Here is a 7,313-nt window from a genome sequence, read left to right on the forward strand (position 1 = left end):
GTCCCAAAGCTTTAGAAATGGCTTCATAACCTTTTCCAGACTGATAGATCTCAATGTTTCTGAATATATTTGGATCCCAACATGATGTGTAGCTTTTGAGGATATTTTGGTCTACTTTACTTTGTCAGGCAGGTCCTGTTTAAGTGATTATTTGATTGCAAAACGGTGTGGCAATCAGGCCAGGGTGTGGCTAGAGAAACTGAACTCAGGTGTGATAAACCACAGTTAAGGCCTAGTCCACACGGACACAGGTATTTTTATAACAATACAAAAAATCCCGTCCACACATGCTCGGTTTAAAATAAATCTCCGTCCACATGATAAAGCAAAAACACTCTATTACGCGCTGTCAAGAGCATGCCACACCAGCAGGCGGCGATATTACCCGAATCGTAAAGCCACCTTGGCCAATCAGAAGCCTGGCAAGAGTAACATCGCAAGGCAAAAAACCCTGGTTTTACTGTCTACACGACAACACTGCAACCGGCATTCCTAAAATACTCACCCTGGCAGGGGTTTTCAAAATTGTTCAGTTTCAGTGCCCTGAACGGCCGAACCATGTAAAAAAAGTCACGGTTATAAAAATACCCATGTTCGTGTGGACTAGGCCTAAGTTATGTTTCAACAACACAGGTCATTTGCTTTACTGACAACAAAACATTTGTTCATTGACATTTTAATCACTCTTGCATGTATGAACCTGTTTTGGTTGAATCCAAAACCAAATAAATTAGGTGCATTGCATAAGACAGTAAACAAAATCTTGTCCGACTCAATGCGGAACTTGATTTCCAAATTACTTCAAATCCTTGTTTACTTCACTTGTAATGTTTGACTCGTTTTTTGTCGGTCACAGACTTTTGACATCTTCTGTCAGGCGCAAAAATACACCAAAGCAAAGCAGAGTGTTGTTGTTGTGTGTGTGTGTATGTTTTCAACATGCAACCTTCAGAGAACAAGCCTCATCTTTCTCTCCTGCAAACATAATACAGAATTCCAGAGTACGAACACTCTAAAGACTCGAAAGACAGAAAATAAGAAGCAAGCCAACACAACAAAAGAAACAGAAATGCAACCACCACATGACAAACCGATCCGTGGCAAACTGTGAGATACTCCCACAAGTGTCGAACAGACAACTCTTAAATGACTCCAAGGTTTTTATAAAGGAAAAAGGGAGTGATCACGCTTATTAAAAGCCTAGATATGGCAGATCAAGAAGAATTAAAGGAAAGAAACGGAGATGGAGGAAGGCTCTCTCTAGACTACAAGAAAGACTGCAGCAGGGGATGGTAAAGTGAGAGATAAAGAGAGAGAGAGAGAGAGACATGATAGGGAGATGAGTTTAAAAGCCAGCAGAGAGGAGGTCTCAAATCCATGTTTCAGCAGATGGAGGGCTCCTAATGAGGAAGGAAGCAATGAAGGGGTCAGAAAAAATGAAATATGTACCTACATGACCCAAGCAGCTGGATCAGAAATGTTTGACCGCTGCGAGGGGAAGAAACTGGCTTTAATAGGGGGAACTGAGGGAAGGTGTGCTGAGAGATTGCTAAATAGGTTTGAAGTATAAATGTCAAGGAACAACCCGAGAGGAACTCAACATTGTAGATTGACCTTCTCTGAATCTGCACTTGGCGAGAAAGGAAATGTCCTTGCAATAAACGCAGATGCACTTTAAAAACATACATTTGTAAACTCAAAATTACCTACCTAGAAGAACATTACTAAAACATTACACTCATGTGGAAACTCCCAAGACTTTTTCTTGACTTTTAAGATTTGATGGATTTCCATGAACTTTCGAAGTCTTTAAAATGACTATATGTCAAGGTTTCATAAGCGTGGCAACCCTGAATCTAATTAAGGCTTTGTTAAGAGGTTTTAATGAAGGATGGGTCATTGACATCTGTTTTAAGCCCTTTTTACATGGATATTACGGAAAATACACGGAAAATGCATCCAGGATTTGTCCGGGATCGTTTGATTTTTGGTTCATTCACACTGCCAATGATTTTCCGGAATATGTGCGTGCATTCACACACCTTCCGTAAAGATCCCGTAAAGACATGTGACGTATTTTTCCCACAGCGTCTGAAGTTTGCTAATTATCTGTGATTTCTCTCATTTTATTTTATGACAAGATCATCATCACGTACACTGCGATCACAAAATTCTGGCCAATTATCCCTAGAGTATCAAAAGTGTCTAAAGGTGGTAGATCGATTTCATATCTAGCCCCTAAGTTCTGGAATGATTTACCAAATAATGTTCGAGAATCAGACACAGTCGATCGCTTTAAGTCTAAACTTCAGACATTCTTCTTTAGCAAAGCATTCACATAAAATGTCAAGTAAATGTACCTATACCGCAATAGCTAGTTTGTCGAGAACAAAGCATTCACATAACTCATCTGGGTTATTTACTTATGCCGCAATAGGTAGCCTGTCTGGAACCGAGCGGATTTTAAACCACAATACTGTATGACACTTGCATTACATGTGAACGGCCCTTACACTAATAGAATTCTGTTTTTCTCTCCCTGTCTCGTCCTCGACCCCGAAGACAATGAGACAAACAGACCCAGTTCCTGCTGCTGTGAAGGTCATCACACCACTGATCTGCTGACCGTCCTTCAACGTGATGCCCAGCCGATACGCGACCAACGACCACCGGCTGAACCAATTTAATCCGCCTACCTGTTTCCTATCCCTATTTTGTTTATATATAAAAATATATTAATCTCTCTCAAGGGTTTTTGTCCTTCTAGGAGTTTTCCCACAGGGTTTTTCTCCTAGGGCATTTTTCAGCCAACATTGGCTTAACTTAGCACTTTACTGTATACTTTACATTATTACTATGCTTGCTTGTACGGTTTATTCTTAGCCGCTGTATTCTTTTTCTTACTGTATATTATCTATAGATTATTCTGTGTTTTTCCCTACATCTATTCATGTAAAGCTGCTTTGAAACAATTAACAATTGTGAAAGCGCTATATAAATAAAATTTTATTGAAATGAATTGAATTGAATAAGACGCACGTGATGTGCTGTTCTGTCATGCTGGTGAATGATTTCAGCTTCAGCGCAGATAGTGACGATCTCCCTGATCTCTGCTTCAGTCCAGTTTGCCGAGATTTCTCGTCGTGAATGTTAATCTGCGTTTTAAATCCCTGTCTCAAAGAGCTGAACCATAAGTTCTGATTGTGATGACACGCACCTCCTCACTACGGCACGCCCCTTACGGCATTGTTTCTGCGTCTTGTTCACACTGAATGCTTTCCGTGAATGTTGTGGCAATTTTACTAGGTCCTCTTTACGGGAGCGATCCCAGAACATTTATGGGAAGCCTCTCTGCCAGTTTTATGCAAATTTTCTGGGACCAAAGTGCTGTGTGAATGTGGTTTTAGATTATAGAGCGACACCTCAATTTGCGAGTAAGATGCATTTTGGTCATTTGGATCATAAGTGGACAATGCTAAATACAGGTGCGAATGAGGTATAAAATGTTTTGAGCTCGTCCACTTTCAACCACATTCAGCACAAGACCAAAACGGATCTTAATACCAGGTATACTTAGGTGTAGCAAAGTGTTGTTTCTCATGCAAAATATGCAAAAATATATTGAAAAAAACCGTGCAAAAATATATTAATTAACCCCTTGTAACCATATGGTGCTTGCCATTTTTCTCAGCAAACAAGCCAAACAAACCAGATGAACTTGTTCCTCACAGAAAACTCTGAAGGGTATTTTTCAACGCAGGTTGACACAAATCACCTTTGACGGCAAAGGACAAGTAAAAGTGTTTTTCAACAATAGCATATTCTAGACCTGCTGTTGACCCCAAAGGCTCTGCTTACATGGCTTTACCTCAGGGTTCCTTTCGTTAAAAACAAGATCAAAGCCAAACTGACGTAAAGCTGGTTAGCGTAGCATTAAATGCGTAGACTGACATCTTCAGTGACGTTCTGTGAAATACATTACGCTTTCCTCAAAGCCTGCAGACCTCCGTCAACCAGGGTTCAAGCTCCCTGGGATTTCATTTGGGCCTTTACAGTCTGTGTTGAGGTGACTTTCTATACATTAGTGGTGGCAATTAGCCCTAGGGCGCCTGAGTTAAAAGACAGAAGTGAAGGGAATGTTACATGAAGTGTTATATGACCCAAAATACATTAGCTATTTCTGTGAGAAATGTCAGGAGAGCTGGCTTGCTGCCTTTACTACGACCACCAAGGTTTTTCAAATGTCAACCTTACCATGAAAACATAAAGTTTTTACCGATATCTCAGATGTCAATATAAAGTGGCACAGGGATGACACAATTATGTAGGCCTAACCGGAAGTCAGCGGGACACTGATTTCTTCGCTTTTGAATTTTTGCAAAAATAACTTAACAAAAGTTTATGACACACGTTTTGTCCAACAACATTATATTGACAGATATACACAACTTTTATGAATTTTGAAGGCTAAATGCGTTTACTAGAAATGAAAAGCTAACCAAGCGAACTACACCACGGTCTCTCAACATCACCACCAAGCTTCCGATAGCTCTTTCAAACTTTATCAAACACATAACAAAACATGTTTCTTGATAAAGAAATACCCTGGATAAATCTTTGTTAGGAATTGTGCCCACGTTGCATTGTTTTTGAGATCTTCATGCGTTATAACGTTTAAAATCCCTAAAATTAACTAAAATTAATTCATTAAAATTAACTTGTTAGAAAAACGTGTCCTTTGAAAGACAAGTAAAGCTTTAAAAAGTGACAAGTGGGAATATTACTGGTGTGTTTTATTTATGGAGTTTAACCAAAACCTCATTTAAAAAACCCAATGACTTCAGGACGATGCAACCATACTGTATGTCCTCGCTTCAATATATTGTTACTTAATACATTCTCTGAGAAATTATATTTTTATTCTTGACTGAAAATGTCACATTCACAATGCTGGAATTGGTCAGTACTCACACAGCACACACGGCAAAAAAAATGTTTCAAGAAAAAAAATTCTTAGTATTTTTGTCTTGTTTTCAGTAAAAAATATCTAAGAATTCTTAAATTAAGATGCTTTTTCTTGATGAGAAAACGACGAAGTCTAGTTTTCAGAGCAAAAATATCAAATATCAAAAATATTAAGTGATTTTGTGCATAAAAAGGCAAAAACAATCTGCCAATGGGTTAAGCAAAAAATCTTGAAATTTTTTCTTAAATACTAAATTCAAGAAAAATTCATGATATATTCATATTTTTATATTTTTGGTCTAAAAACTAGACTTATTTTCTTGGGTCGTTTTGCTAATCAAGAAAAGGGAATATCTTTATTTAAGAATTTTTTGATATTTTTACTGAAAACAAGCCAAAAATACTAAGATTTTTTTTCTTGAAAATAATTTTTGCAGTGCAAATGACTTATTTTTAAGGTGACCATACATAAATAGGTACGCGCCATTTTTTCTGGACACGTCCTGACCAGGATTGCATGTGCGTCCGCTGGAAGTCGCATTTGGTCGACCGCATACATCATCGAGGTTCTTACATTTTAGTTAAAAACATTATAAAATTTCTCTTAAAGCATCCATTAAAAATATCTAAAAATTCTTAAATGCTTTTGAGCAAAACGACCCAGGAAAATAAGTCTAGTTTTTTGACCAAAAATATCAAATGTAAGTGATTTTGTGCCTAAAACAAGCAAACAAAATTGCCAAAAAAATTCTTGAACAGTTTTTCTTAAACACTAAACTCAAGAAAAATTCAAGAGAAATGTGCTTACCCCATTGGCAGTTTATTTATTTATTTTTTTTGCACAAAACACTAAACTAAACATATTTTCTTGGGTCGTTTTGCTCATCAAGAAATAGCATATTAATTTAAGAATTTTTAGATATTTTTACTGAAAACAAGACAAAAATACAAAGAATTTTTTTCTTGAAAATCATTTTTTGCAGTGTACCATAGGCACTGCAAACTGCAAAAATTACTTTCTTACTTAGTATTTTTGTCTTGTTTTTAGTAGAAATATCTAAAAATTCTTAAATTAAGATGTATTTTCTTGATGAGCAAAATGACCCAAGAAAATAAGTCTAGTTTTTAGACAAAATTATATACAATTTAAGTAAATTAGTGCTTAAATCAAGCAAAAAATCTGCCAGTGGAATAAGATAAATGTTCTTGAAATCAGTTTAATTATTTCATAAACACTTAATTCATGAATTTTTTTATTCCATTGGCAGATTTTTTTGCTTGTTTTAAGCAAAAATTCGCTTAAATGTATATTTTTTGTCTTAAAACTAGACTTATTTTCCTAGGTCATTTTGCTCATCAAAAAAAAACATCTTAATTTAAGAATTTTAGATATTTTTCTTACTAAGTAAGAAAGTCATTTTTTGTAGTAAAATGTAATGGTTGCTTTTCTGAAATAGAACCTGGAGTAATAAACCTTGATGATGTATGACTTCCAGAGTACGCACAAGCAATCCTGGCCAGGACATGTCCGGGAAAAATGTCACGTACCTATTTCTGTCAACCTGTATTTTGCAGACAAGGTTACATGTGAGCTATAGAAGCTGCTCCGAATCGTCCAAGAATGTGCGTAAAAGTTTTCTCCTCGAGATTCCCAAGTGCTATTTGTTCAGAATGCCCTTAGTTGCAGGTTGATCACCGCTGAATGACCACAATCTCAATATTGATCTTCTGTCCAATGAGGCAAGACTGAAGGCTCGAATGTCGTGGGCTCCGAGGCGGAAAACTGTCGGCATCTGCTGAACAGCAGGGTCAAAGTGAGTGTGAAGTACTTCATTACACTATCTGGCACTTCTTTTTACAAGTGTCTAAAACACACAAATGGCAAAAGCCGTGTTAACGTAAAAGTATACCCGTGCACAAACACCCATTTGATGAAACGTTCAGTGTACAGCTGTTTTTTATTTCTAAAGTATATGCAGCACAACCGTAGAACAGCCTGTTCATAAAATGATAGGGCGAATCTTATTTTATGGCATTTTCGAGGTCATGGTGCAGTGTAGGATGGGATTCAGTTATTTACTCCCATGAGTTGCAGAGATCGCACTATGACCTTGAACCACTTTGGCTGAACGTTGCTGTCGTCTTGCTGCTGTGACAGTCAACCGATGCAAGCATGAAAGGGTCTGCTACATATGATATACATGCAATAAAGCAGCTAAAGAAACGCCTTCGTTTAAACGTCTTGGTGGACACAGGGCCTATGAAAAGTCCCTTTTTTAAACTTTAAGAAAAACAATACACACAAACACTCACTGAAGAGGACTATGCTATATGTAAATTACTGTGTA

The sequence above is a fragment of the Paramisgurnus dabryanus genome, chromosome 4, assembly GCF_030506205.2.
Source record: "Paramisgurnus dabryanus chromosome 4, PD_genome_1.1, whole genome shotgun sequence".
Taxonomy (NCBI): Eukaryota; Metazoa; Chordata; class Actinopteri; order Cypriniformes; family Cobitidae; genus Paramisgurnus; species Paramisgurnus dabryanus.